Here is a 15,171-nt window from a genome sequence, read left to right as displayed (position 1 = left end):
GTCAGGTAATTGGTTGTTGGAATGGAGTTGTTGGCAAATGGTTGATGATGTAGGGGCATGAGGTGGGATATGGACTTAAAGAACCCAAAAGATGATTAAATATATCAATCAAAAAAATTCTAAGCTACAGTATAAACTGCCTAAAGATAGTTCAATGTGGAAAAAAGTTAAATAATTCAGAAATAAGAATTAACAGTCCAAAATAGTTATGATGCACTTCCCTGCTGACCTGAGTGCATGTGAAATACACAACCTGGCATCTGTAAATTAAATGTATACCTGGCAAATGAACATTTTAAGTCACTTTTAACTGTTTTTAATGGAATTTCCAAAGAGCCCTATGGAAATGATAAAAAAAGCTTATTTGGTCTTGTGTTTGTAAAACCTCATGGCTGATAATTGTCATATTATTGAATTAAAATTAAAAGTGAAGAAATTACCGTTTTTAATAGGCATATTTTCCTTGAAATACATGACCCTGTAAAGAATATATGCTAAAAGTGTTTAAAAGTAAATTTCTTTTCAAAAAATAATTTAATCTGTGACCAAAGGATTTTTATTCTTTGAGTTTACATTTGAGTTTACAAACATTGCAATTTGTTCAATCACCTTGTGCAGTGCAAAATTTATAAAATGACTGAAAAATAAGAAAAAATTGGCAGAATTACAGTCTTTGTCAAGTAAAATTATGGGTTGACATCACGATAACTGTTAATCTGTTTGAAGTACTAATATACTATGATTTAAAAAAGAAAAGTTCATGCAGAAACAGTAACATATATTGTCAGCAATGTAGTGTTAATTTTGACTTTACATCAAAATATGCCTTTTCCGGATACCAAATATATAGGGCGAAATATTAAAATCCGCCATGTTCAGCAAAATCCACACAACAGCATTGATCCTTTTCTAATTTGATTTGATTTGATTTGCTTATGTTATCCTTGTATGACAGTCAGTACAATATGGAACTTGAACACAGCACAGTGAATAAGTATGCTGTCAATGGAATGGTGTGGCTGCATCCACATGCAGCAATAGGAGTGCCTTTGACTCTCACCCCTCATTTCCAACCTGTCCCATCCCTGAAAAAATAGTTTGGTCTTATATTAATAATGTTAATAATTTTTGTATTTGTTAAAATGTGCACATCTCAAAAACTCTTGGTCATAAACATTTTCATTGTTTTTTATGGCTGACCAGTCAGTTAACCTATTTATTTTGAATATTTGCGCATTTTTCCTCAGTATTTGACATTTTCAGAATACCCTCTTATTCAATTTGTCATTTTGTAAAAGTTAAAATGCTCTTTTGTGTGGTCAAGCTTTCCACATACAAGCATCAAATGTGGTACTTCATATAGGAAGGTCTGCCTCTAGAGGGCGGGCATCATGAATGGTGTTTGTTAGTTATTTCCTCCACATATTAAAACTACTGATTGTACTGTAAACATTGAACATGGCCGACGTCCGATTTTCCTGTCTAAAACTTTCACTCATTTTCGAAACTTCAGGAAACGATTGGGAAGAAAGAGTTATCTTGAAATATTGAGGTACTCGCCGATATTTTGCAAAATTAAATGAGAAAAAATGCTACGAAAATGCCGACAGGCTTACACAATGACCGTTTTCAGACTCAGAGGCACATGATTATCTGCAGGTTATGCAACAGGCTCATATCAAGTGAGGCCATGAGGGGATATCCACGCAACTCAGTGCCAACGTCAGCTCAGTAGTCTGTAATAGATTGTATAGACAACTAAGAAACCTTGGAGAAAGGCCTAACACTGTGGCTATGCCGCTTAGTATAAGTCCCTTGATTTTTGTCACAGCTCAAAATCGTTCTCCTACATCTCAACCTGAACCCCCGGGCCTGAACCATGAACACCCCCACCAGTTTATGATATGACCCATCACAATGGCCTGACATCAACGGATCTTGACAGACGGAAGTAGAAGTTGACAACAGCATACTGGTTTTCAAATACCTTCTTGGTCTATAAATAGACACAAGAAGGTAAGCACACAGAGTGAGCAAACATAAAGTGAGTACCCCTAACATCAGCTCAGTAGTCTGTAATAGATCGTAGTAAACTAAGAAACCTTGGAGAAAGGCTTAACACTGTGGCTATGATGCTAAAAGTCCCTTGATTTTTGTCACAGCTCAAAATCGTTCTCCTACACCTCAACCTGAACCATGAACACCCCCACCAGTTTATGATATGACCCATTACAATGGCATGATGTCAACGGATCTTGACAGTCGGAAGTAGAAGTTGACAGACGGAAGTAGAAGTTGACACCAGCATACTGGTTTTCAAATCTAATACCTTCTCCGTCTATAAATAGACACGAGAAGGTAAAAATCATAACAAAATGGCCACACAGCAGCCATATTGGATCGTTTCACAAAAGAAATTGACGTGCATATCTATGACATTGGTCAATGTCCTTGTACCAACTTTGAATAAAATCGGTCGAAACATGTCTGAGTTATGGCTTTGTACATGAAAAAATCATAGCAAAATGGCCGCACGGCAGCCACATTGGATCGTATCACGAAACAAAGTGATGTGCATATCAATGACATTGGTCAATGTCCTTGTACCAACTTTGAATAAAATCGGTTGAAACATGTCAGAATTATGGCTCTGTACATGAAAAAATCGTGATAAAATGGCCGCCTGGCGGCCATATTGGATTGTATCACCAAACAAATCGACGTGCATATCAATGACATTTATCAATGTCCTTGTACCAACTTTGAATAAAATCGGTCGAAACGCGTCTGAGTTATGGCTCTGTACATGAAAAAATCGTAATAAATTGGCCGTCTGGCGGCCATAATGGATTGTATCACAAAACAAATCAACGTGCATCTGTATGACATATGGAGTAATCCTTGTACCAAATTTGAATGAAATCGCTCCTTGCATCTCTGAGATATCTGCGTGAATGGACGTACGCATGGACGGACCCATGCACGGACATGACCAAACCTATAAGTCCCCCTGGACGGTGTCCATTGGGACTAACAAAGAATGCCACGAGTACCAAAGCCCTGTCTGTAACTGATGCCCTTATTGGATTGGATTGTAAACAGGTAGTAGCATAGGGTTATGTCCTTTCACCAAGTTCGACAGAATTAGGTATGCCAAGCCCTCGCTTTTTAAAAGTCAAAATTCAAATTATATGCAAGAAACTCAGGTCTAGGCATGTCTGAGTAATGGCTCTTGACATAAAAAAGTCAGAACACCAGATGTGAACCAAAAATGTCCTCATGTTCAGTAATGAAGAGACTTCCTATAATTAGCTTTTAATACTGCTAAAATTAAAGGGACAAAGTCAGCCATTTTTCATGAATTTTGTTTGATACAAGACACTGCTTATATTGTTTGACATGTTGAAAGATACTGAATGAATGGGTGACCCTGCAAATATTCAACCCCTGTTTCAGACAAATTAACTGAAACCATTGGCAAAAATGAATAAATGCATGGTCATGATCATTAATTCATTTTCGGCGATGGTTTCATGTATGGTGTCTAAAACCAGGGTTGAATATACGAATGGTAACCCATTTATTCAGTATCTTTCAACATGTCAAACAATATAAGTAGTGTCTCGTATCAAACAAAATTGACGAAAAATGGCCGACTTTGTCCCTTTAAAATGCCTTTCTTGACTGGTAAGTCTTTGTATGATCAACATCTGTAGCAAATGTCATCAGATTTAGTTCAGTTATTCAGAATATAGCTCTCTCATTACAAACACTGTGTCCCTAGCCAATCTGTGGTGCCACCCTAATCACAAAAGGTCATTAAATAAGCCAATAAATAATTTATCAACATGATGTCACTATTCAGTTTTACACTACTGGAAGATCAATATCTGTACCATGTTTCATAAAGTTTGATGCTGGATTTCTGGATGTATAACACTAATAAAGAAAAGTCACTAAGTCATTAGCAATTAATTAACACGATACTGATAAATGTCCTTATACAAAGTTAAGGCAAGATGAGCTCAACATCTATACCAAGTTTAAACCAATCCTAAAAAGTATTTCTTGACGTAATTGCCTAATTATGAAAATTCATTAAATATGCAAATACGCAATTAATTGACATGATATGATTGATGTCTTTGCATGCTACTACAACACTTTGAGATCAACATCTGTACCAAGTTTCATCGAATTTGGTGTAATATTTCTGGACATAGAAAAGTAATTAGGAAGTTCATTAAATATGCAAATTAGCTATTAATTGACATAAGACTGCTGAATGTCTTTGTTTGCTATTACAACACTTTGAGATCAACATCTCTACCAAGTTTCATCAAATTTGCTGTCATATTTCTAGACATATTTCCTTAATTACAAAAATAGCGTCAATGATGACACTGTCGTTCCTCAGTGCATTTAGCCGTAGGGATGCAAGGAGAGACGATTTGGTATTGTTGCTGAGAAAGATGCAAAGAAAGGGTTGAAATATGAAACTGGAATAAAACCTGTTGTTTTTTTAGCAGTGAGCGTCCAGCTTGGTAGACATGCCATCACGTACATGAAGGCAAAAAACATAATTTTCACACATGTCCACCAAACTTGGAATTTGCATAGATCAACATAGATCATCCAAATTGATTTATCTGCAAGATTTTGTATGTTCCTTGTTACAAAATTTTGACCCCATTGAATTATAACAGGAAAACAAGCACGCATGACTTGACAGTGTGGACTGTGTATTGCATGCACTACATCTACCGTGTTGATGGATTGCCAGACGACCGCACTGCATCAAAGAACTGTAGTTTAAAACGAAAATATAATTCTAAACAAACTTTCTTCGTGTCATTGATAGCCTTGATTTTCTTTGGATATTGAATGGACACATTTATTAAGACATCACTTTAGCTTGTCAATGACAGTGAATTGATTTTTTGCAGAAACTCGATTGGTCCAGCCAAATACACATGCTTACTCATAACAGCTGTACCACGATGATCACAACATTGTTTTGTTATATCCCGATACAAAATTAAAATATTATGAGGTTATTACGAAAATACCGCAAAGGATGCACAAGGACATTGGCGCAGCTTATCGCCTGATGCGAAGCGGAGGGCGATGTGCGGCGCCAATGTCCGAGTGCATCCTTTGCGGTATTTATGTAATAACCTTATTATTATACATCTTACATTCCTGATCGGGGCATCAAAATGTCGGAGTAGTGACCGTTTTCGTGCAATGTCAACAATGTTTCTTCCGATTTTATCGCGCCAGTGTGGAACGCTACCTCGGATGCGCTTCTGCAAGTTTTGGAGTGTGTGCACTACACACATACGTACGTACAGAGCGTGCGCGAGACTTGCTCTGGCACTCGTCCAAGGGGTCCCTTGAAACCGTTCTACAGTGAACATGCAGATACAGCTGCAGGGAATGGGGCGCCTTGAAACCGTACGTGTTTAGGAATGGGCGCGCGTTCCGTACGGCTTTTTTAGCGCACGCTAAAGTCTATTGTTCTCGATGGTAGATGTATAATAATGATTAATATGTTGTATTGACTGTAAAGTTGCAAATGTTTCTTTGGAGGTTGAAACATAGCATAGTGTGTCACAAATCAACACACCAAACAGCGATGTTCATGTGAGAACAACCTCACAGCACATATAAAATCCCAAGATGCAACAGATTCTGTCCACACGAATGTAAAATTTTGGCCGAGTGGGGGCGCTCGACCATTTTCGCCGATATCTAGTGTATAACTTTAACACCGGTTACCTAGAGGGTCTTACTTGTAACCTCGTTCCCATGTATATGGTGTAAATCTCACATTCTTCACGATTTTGATGTTTTTTGAATTTTTTTTTCAACTCCCAGCCGTTTTGTTTTAATAAATATGCAAATTAGCTACAGAAAACGTCAGATTTTAGAGGTTTTTCTGTATCTCCTTAACCGTTTTCAAAATCATCGGCATATGAGGTTGACCTCGGCAGTGTTGACAAGCATGGCTGCAAAGGTACGTTCTCGTTTTCTGTTTTCTCTCCGGTTTTCTGCAAAAAATTGTGAATTTTGTAATTTTGGTGTCCTCCCTAAACTTTTGGCGCCATTTATGCTATGGGTGGATAAGTAAGACAAAAATAAGAACATACTTTTCTAGCGTACGTCCCAAGCTTTCCAACGATATATTATGAGTATTGGAGCGCCCTTGTTTGCTAAAACTAGATACAAATTTAGCGATGTAATCTAATTTTTAAGCAGAGATATAATCATAGCATCGTGAAACTACTCAGAAATGCATGGTAATGGTGTACGTACGACCCGCTCACCTTGTGCTGCTGCATATTTCAACGTCATTCATACAATTATTTTGTTTAAAACAATACACGCTGTAGCCATGTGTGTCTGTAGCATCATCAACACATCTTTTGAGATATTTTTGGGTTGAAAAATAGTTAAAATATATGTGTTTTATATAATATTTTCCAGGTGCAAAGGTCAAGTTATCTACCCTATCTTCCCGGCTCAAGTTTTCTACCCTATCTTCCCGTTTCTGCCGCGACCACAACCTATCATCCTTGTAAGTTCACATCTCTTCCTGCTATACATCTACACACTATCCCCTACCTCAAACACCCCCTCTCTGTATTGTAATGTATGTGGTATGAACGCTGATGATCACCCATTCCAACATACAGAATCCCGCTGAGTTGAAAGCCCACTAAAACGTATGAATAATCATGTTCAATACCATGGCAGTGTGTTCTTCAATTTTTCAATTACAAACTGCAGTACAGTTAAATTTTTAATTGTTCTTTAAATAAATGTCTATAGAACTGACTGTTAATCATTTTTTTCTTTATAGGGGCTGAGCATCAAGCAAATCCATGACATTCCAAATATCCAGTGATCCTGCAACCTAGTTTCATGGACCTTTGTACTGTACTCGTCCGAGTATAAGCCCCTGCTCGTGTATAAGCCCCCCTACTGATTTCAGAGGATTTTAGAAAATGCATTACATCCGTGTATAAGCCCCTACCCTAGTGTAACTCAAATAAAGAAAGGTATGGAGAGTATATTTGGTCATTTAACTTGGTAAAATTACTTTTAGATAATAAAGAAACTATTAAAAGATGTTAAAACACTGGGAAACTGGAGTTCCCTTGACAGCAGCGTAAGGAAAATGACACGTTTTCCCAGTAATATCTTGATTCTTTGACCCTACTCACCCCTGTCGCCTAAATAGAATAGAGTATTCACGTCCGCCATTGTTTATTTTCATTCACCGCCACGATGTTTTCAGCCTGTAAACATGCATGCAGTTTCTTTTGTTTGAAGCAATTATCCTCTCATTTGTGAAGACTTTTCCTGGTGACTATTATAATTTTCACTGCTACGTTGTTGTTTTCTCAAGATGTAGACAGTTTGATACTGGAATATGGAGTTGCCTTTCGTGTAGGCAATGCATGCCTGTTCACATTACTGTTGATCAGCAGCATACATGACGTCTTTGTTTCAAGTTTGGGGTTTTTTCGACGCTGAAATTTCACCAAAATGTCACTTGTGTGTTCAGAGATTTTACAATCAATTTCTTTGGATGTGTAAGTCGATTTTGAAAGCGATAGAAAGATGGAGTGGTGTTGAAAAAAATCGTGCATAAAATTAGCATAAATTAAACGTCCATGCCAGATAACATGGGGTTGCTCGAGTAAAAGCCCCTCCCCTAGTTTTACCACTGTTTAGTGTTGCCGAACCGGGGGCTTATACTCGGACGAGTACGGTATTTACTTCAGTTTCACAGGTTTTTATTTGTCTTCAGACTTTGTGGAATGGTGGTGGTATAGTGACGCAAGCAAAATTATTTGGCAGTCCATGACCTTTTACTACTGGCTTTGCTCATGGTTTTTTTTGTATTTTTATTTTTTATCTTTTTTTTAGGATTTTAAGTTTTAATACTTTACAAGTAATCAAATGTAACTTCAAAGACAATAACCCATGTTTAGCTGACTGATGACCAATGTGTGATTAATACACAATCACACAGCTGCACACCTTGCAACCAGCATTTTAGAATTTAATCGGTGTGCTCTGCAAAATGCGTCGGTCTGTCCTCATAAGCATCTTACAAGTATTGTTTTGGCCCAATGTCCACCCCCCAGGTGTCGTCGAATATCCATTTTCATCCTCTGATGAGACATTTCAATACCTGAACTACTGTGTATGTTAATTCCATTGTCTCTTTTCAGGAGTTGTGGGCCATGATGGGAAACACTATGCATATAGTTGGTATAAAGTGTCATGTGTGGCAGTTCAGTGATTATGCGTGACAGCCATCTTTTAGCTTTCTCACTGAATATGTCACACAGTTCAGCAAAGTCGTTAACATCAGTACCATATTGACTATTTAATGCATGGAATGCTTTCTCATTAAAATGTGTAATACTCATAAAACTATTTAATATTCTATAATCTCTAATCAAAGAAAATATACTGGTGGCATGTTCAGAGTGACATAACAGTTTCTACATCCAGAGAGAACATTCTCATCCATCATTCGAGTGCATGCTCCACCTTCATAACCACCACCGTATTTATTTATAATCCCCTTGCTACACAAATAGGACTGTAGTTTTAGCAGTACACTCAATGGTGCATCACCCCAATAGAGAATGCTTTCCACATTTACTAACTTGTCCTGTAATGTCTTTTTTTGTTTATTTTCTGAAATTCTCTTTTTCCCACTGTGGTGGTCCTCAATTACTTTTCCTTCACAGTCTTTCTCTGGGGGGACATATTTGACTGAGCCATTGATATAATTTATAAGTTTATTATAATTGTCCAGTGTATTACACTTCAGTAGCCTAGCTTCTTTGTGTTTTTGAAGACTCACCAAATCTGCTTCTTGGCCCCTTTTTTTTATTTCAATGTCAATTAGAAATGTCAATTAGAAACTTAGAAATGACGTCTAGATATTTTGGGGGGCATTTAATTTTTACAGTCTGACCCAAGTCTGAATTACCAGATATAATGTTCTTGATATCATTTACAATGGCCTGTTTGTGCTGAGAGATATTATCATCATGTTGTTTTTTCTCCTTCAACAGATTTTTGCGGGACAACTTGTGATGGCTGTACTCAATATGGCTGAATACACCAGACCTTGATTTGTATCGATCCTTGCAAATGATGCATTCATACTTTTTTGTATTTTTATCTCTTGATCCCTCTGTGTTAAATAAAGTTTTAATGTATTGTTCCACACAGTCATCCATGTCTTGTGTACTTTCTTCATTTATATCAAATGAAAATGCCACAGTGGCTGCTTTCAGCTGCATATCTAATTAATTAGCCTGGTCCTGCTCTCTAGCTTGCCCCAACTGACTTTGAAAGGCTTCGTTGTTAACCTCCATCTTCAGCTTAAATTGGTCAGACAGCTGATCCTTGAATTTATCAATATTTATTTGATTACTTTCTGGTAACTCTGCATACTTTAACAGATACTCTGTTTTCTTATCTAGTATTTCAGCTTCTGTAAAAAGCTCATCTATAAATTTTCCGATATTCCTCAATTTAGCATGCTGATGATCCATTATATATTCAGTTTTTGGATTATAGTTCACAATTGGAACAGCTGTCTGACCATTAGCATTAGATTCAGCCCATGTTGTCATATCGTCAGATGTTATTGTCATCTCCCAGCTATGACTGATATTGTGACACTGATCAGCTGAAACAACACACAAATTGCAAAAGAATTTGCTTTTTCTTTGCAGTACAAGGCATTTATATTTTTCATCACCTTCAAGTACTCTCTTGTATGTTATGCCTTTGAGACCAGACTCTGACAATGTCTCAGTTATTTTTAGAATAGGAAGTATCGCCGTTTTAATCATTGTATCTGACTCTGCAGCATTGATCACAGCAAAGGGGATACGACTATCTTCTGACTGGGGATTTTGGTCACGCCACACTTCCTGCCCCTCAAACCTGATCAGTCTAATTGCACCACTTATGGCAAATACTTTAAAATTTTGGGAGATCCCTTTACTGTCCGCGAAGGTATCACCACCCTCCCCAACAACAATTTCTACCTTGTTGGCATCTTCAGGCCTCTCTAGATCAATCATGTCTAATTTATTTTCTTTGATTATCTCATTTAATTGAGCCCAAACGGCATCCTCAATGCAAGCCACCCGCTGCCCATTCTTATTTTCACTGCTTGTTTTGACAACTTGATCATGAAATTTGCGGAGGTGGCCTTTAACAGCAGTCAACCTTGGAATGCGGGATACATTTTCATCAGATCTAAGTGATTTTTCCAGACCGTCATAATCAGCCTCAGACAGACCACCACCCAGATGTATGTACATATGTTCTGCCTGTAGATCTGACCATAGTTTCATATTTTTATTTTCACTCCCAATTTCATCAGTTTTTTCAAATGTAGTGGTGCCTCTTTGCAGACAGGTTTTAATAGAAAGGGGCAGTACATCAAAGTCTGTAGCAGTAGTGGCCTCTTTAAAGAAATCAGGTGTTAACAGGTTCCTGGCAAACTCTTTATCATTTTTTAAACAGCTTTCCAAAGGGCTGTTTCATCATTGCCCGACAATTTAACACCTATGACTTTGTGTTGGCTAAGTATTCGGCCAGTGTTTGTCCTACTGCAGCTTTTTGGAAACTGTGCACGGTTTGAACTAAACAGAACTGCAGTGGCAGCATCAATGTGTTCATTATTTTCAGCTACTTTGAGATGGTCCAACAGTTTTCGTATTGCTGATTTTATTTGACCTGGCCCCATGATAATGATGTTTTCCACATGGCTGCCTAGCTCGTTTGCCATAGTTACCCGTGCCTTCATAAGCCTGAACTTTCTAAAAAATTGTCGGGACAACAAATCAACATCACTAGCCGCGGACACCTCGTAAAAAGGGCCATGTTTCATCATATTTACTAAAAAGAGGTCACTACTGCCAATTGCATAAAACCGAGAAGAAACCATCCGGAGTGAACACATGGTTTTCACCTTTTCGTATTGATCGGCTTGACTATCTTTTGAGTTAAAATAACAACAAAAGCCAAATATTTGAATTAAAACTTCGGAGGAAAGATCAAGAATAGAAGGAGACTGAGGACAGATAGGAAAGGTTTAGATTGCCGTCGATGTCGCTGATCGGAACGTTGTCATTTTTACCACGTGGGCAGGGGCTCTAGTGCGGCACGGCGGCGGCATTGCTCGATTGCGCCCCACTCACTCGGCCAGCAGCTACACTCTGCCTCCGTCTTTTACCAAATTTCGGCATCAGAGAACGGTTAGAGTAGTCAGCAGGTAGAAATGAAGGAAAAACTTGCTAATTTGCAGATATTTCTGAAGTTTTTGCGATGAGAGTACGTGTACGATATACAGTCGACGCTTTCGGGTCAAGATCTGATCGCTCACTGAAAAAGTTGTTAACTATGCGCAGAAGAGGAAAACTTTATTACGATCTGCGCATCTCAACCTTCGTGTGGACAGATCGTATTGCATTGTGAAGCAGGTTAACCTGCTTGATTTAAGAATTCCATGGACTTTCTGGTCGCCCATCACACTGGTATGCCTGTTTCCCCTCTGGCTTCCGAAAATACTTAGTAAATTTACAAATTCAGTCTCAAAAGCTTAAGTAAATTTCTAAAATTGTAAGTAAACTGGGAATTTGCAAAGTGAGACATTGTACAAGCAACAAGTCATTGACAATGACATAGTCCCCACTTGTAATAGGAGTATTAGTCTTGATGGGGCAGGGAAATGTGGTCATTAAGAAGTATCACTGGAGTGTGTATGTTGAGATCTATGGGCACATAGGTCTATGTCGTTGTTCCCAATTTGAAACACATGAGGCATGTCTAAGTTATGGTTCTAAATCGGGAAAAAAGATCAGACCTCTAGCAGTATTGGCCAGCCAAGAAATACATATGCGCATAATAATGAGGTACAAGATGTGACATCTTAAGGTCTAATATCCTATCAGAATTGGAGGGTATAGATATAAAGGACATAGCACTTGTGGTTACGTATTTATCGACATAAACGTATATTTCAGGACAAAGGTCATCGAGGTCACATGACATTTGGTCAAAAAATTTCTATCCTATAGTTATCCCTATATACCAAAAATCAGACATCCAGCTCTATGGGCTTGCTCAGAATTAGATATATGCATAATTAATGAGGTACAGTATGAAGCATCATAAGGTCTCCCATCATACCATATATGAAGGGTGTACCACTTGTGGTTACTGAGTTATGGACATATATGTATATTTGAGGTCAAAGGTCACCGAGGTCACGTGACATTTTGTCAAAAAAATTGTTTTGCTGAGTTATCCCTATATACCAAAAATCAGACCTCTAGCTCTATTGACTCGCTCAAAATTAGATATGCACATAATTAATGAGGTACAGTATGAAGCATCATAAGGTCTCCCATCATACCATATATGAAGGGTGTACCACTTGTGGTTACTGAGTTATGGACAAATATGTATAATTGAGGTCAAAGGTCACCGAGGTCACATGACATTTTGTCAAAAAAAATTGTATTGCTAAGTTATCCCTATATACCAAAAATCAGACCTCTAGCTCTATTGACTCGCTCAAAATTAGATATGCACATAATTAATGAGGTACAATATTTGGCGTCATAAGCTGTCCCATCATACCATACATGAAGGGTGTAGCACTTGTGGTTACTGAGTTATGGACAAATATGTATATTTGAGGTCAAAGGTCACCGAGGTCACGTGACATTTTGTCAAAAAAATTGTATTGCTAAGTTATACCTATATACCAAAAATCAGACCTCTAGCTCTATTGGTTCGCTCAAAATTAGATATGTGCATAATTAATGAGGTACAATATGTGGCGTCATAAGCTGTCCCATCATACCATATATGAAGGGTGTAGCACTTGTGGTTACTGAGTTATGGACAAATATATATATTTTAGGTCAAAGGTCACCAAGGTCACATCACATTTTGTCAAAATATCTGAGATATCTGCGTGAACGGATGGACTCACGGATGGACTCATGGACGGACATGACCCAATCTATAAGCCCCCTGGACTTCATCCGTGGGGACTAAAAACTGTCACTGCTTCCTTTTTGCAATCTGAATACGATGAGAAACTAAATTTTTATTTTTCTTGGCCTTATACATGGGAGTCTATGGACTGCCTTATACATGGGAGTCTATGGAGACTGCCTTATACAGTCTATGGAGGTGAAAACTAAAAAGTCCTCTAACACAGCCAAATTTGATTGCATTGTCAAACAAATCGACGTGCATCTGTATGGGGTAGGGTACTATCCTTGTGCAAAGTTTGAAAGAAATTGACCTGGGCATGTCTGAGATATCTGCATGAACGGACGGACTGACGCACGGACGGACGCACGGACACGACCAAACCTATAAGTCCCCCAGGACGGTGTCCGTGGGGACTAAAAAGCAACATCCATTTTGTATGGACTACACTGAATGATGGTACAAAGACAAATAAATACTTCATTTAATAACACCTTTATTGTCATCCTTCGATCAAATCTCAGGTTCAAACAGAGCTTTCAAAAGTTTTAGACAAATCTCTACAAATGTGCACTGTCTCCAGCTGAAGCAAGACAGCAGTTGCCATTCTCCTTGATTTGAGCATGTTTCAACACTAACTGTTGTTTTTTGCGATAGAGTTGCAACCTATATAACGTCTCCCCTTTTGCACCATTCATACATCATTACATTTCGTTCTCTGTCATGCTAATGCCACATAAGAGTTATCTGAAAGAAAAATTAAATCTGATTTTAGCAAACAATATTACATGAAAAGTAGACATCACATCAGGTCAAAATAAACTTTATAAATTCAACAGTCTTGAAAATATGAGACATAGAAATACAAATGCAAAGCTTGTACAGATGAATTAGCAAACTCATTAAAGTTACCAGTTGTAGAAAGTGCCAGTCTTGTCTCACACTCTCACGAACATTCAGAAGTAATAAGTGAACATTTACAGTGGTCATAAAAGTGATAAGCAGTTATATGCCAAACCAAAAAATACTGTATTTACTATTACTAAATATGGATGACTGCAGAATTTTCATATGAATTCAGTGACGTCGCCAAATTATGGTACAAATTATAAATAAATTTTGATTGACTTCCCCAGAAATGATTTCATGTTCCTACCAAGTGTAGACTCATACTTTGATTTGTACTCTCATACTTTGATTTACAATGCACTTTCTCACTTGAAATCACATAAAATACCTCTCAGTAGTCGTGTTAGTTCAACCATGGTGTTCACGTTACAGTCTCATGTCCCAGATACCTTTGATGAGTGACCTATTTGAGCCGTTGATTTTCAAAGTCATCTTGCTGCTGACATGCGTATAGGATTATAGGAAGAACTTTGTGTACTGACCTTCACTGTTCAGTTCCGTTTCTGTATCCTCTCAGGGCTTCTTTGTGTCTGTTATCTTGTTTTCTACGCTATCTGCTTTCTTTCCACTCTCGTCTTACTTGGTATACACAGTTGTAGTCCGTCTAAGTTTTGAATATTCCAACATTAAATGGCCAGCTGATTCTTATGTACTGGCATGCTTAATAAAACTTACAGAGGAATAGTAGTTTTGTTTGGGCATTTTCTATTGGCAGAAATACTTCCACAAATACACTCTTGACCAATCAAATTTGATGTTACAAAACAATGGCAATTTTCTATTGTGGCTGAGGCTAGGGGGTCTTACATGGCTCCTTTAGTTTGTCCGAAAACTGAGGTCGTCCAAAAACTGTAACACTGAGTGCAGTATTTTGACAGCCATACCGCGGCTGCTTACTGAAAGTCTGTTGAAAAAGAGTACTAAATATCGTTGTTTCTCAGGTCAACAAGTGATTGAATAAAACAAGTGTCATGAAACGGTAAAACAACAACTGGTAAATAAGTAACTTTTCTCAAGAGTAACTTGAAACGCCTCGCCTGAAAGAAAATTTCATCCCGTTTCACAGAAACTGACTGCATTTTCGAGTGCCACAGCTAGGTCCGGGGAATCCCAGCAATCGCTCACACTCGTCCAAAACATTGATCGTTCACTTTTGAGCTGCATGATTCAGTTTGTCAAAAATATTTTTCTTTTGTAGATAAA

General features: G+C 37.9%; 1 protein-coding gene and 1 long non-coding RNA gene across 6 annotated transcripts in view; one reads left to right on the top strand and one right to left on the bottom strand.

Moving 5' to 3' along the window:
• Window positions 1-15,171, bottom strand: part of LOC139141338 (ceramide synthase 6-like) — a 281,300-nt gene that overhangs the window by 95,233 nt on the left and 170,896 nt on the right. The gene's annotated exons all lie outside the window — the stretch shown is intronic.
• LOC139141344 (uncharacterized) lies at window positions 5,880-9,266 on the top strand. Of its 2 annotated transcripts, XR_011554151.1 has the most exons (4): window positions 5,880-6,019; window positions 6,490-6,580; window positions 6,866-8,286; window positions 9,105-9,223. It is a non-coding gene; the product is annotated as an uncharacterized lncRNA (long non-coding RNA). The 2 variants fall into 2 exon arrangements; XR_011554150.1 differs by having other exon boundaries at window positions 6,866-9,266.

The sequence above is a fragment of the Ptychodera flava genome, chromosome 9, assembly GCF_041260155.1.
Source record: "Ptychodera flava strain L36383 chromosome 9, AS_Pfla_20210202, whole genome shotgun sequence".
Taxonomy (NCBI): domain Eukaryota; kingdom Metazoa; phylum Hemichordata; class Enteropneusta; family Ptychoderidae; genus Ptychodera; species Ptychodera flava.
Note: the sequence above shows the minus strand (reverse complement) of the source record. Positions and strands in the feature narration are given on the sequence as shown.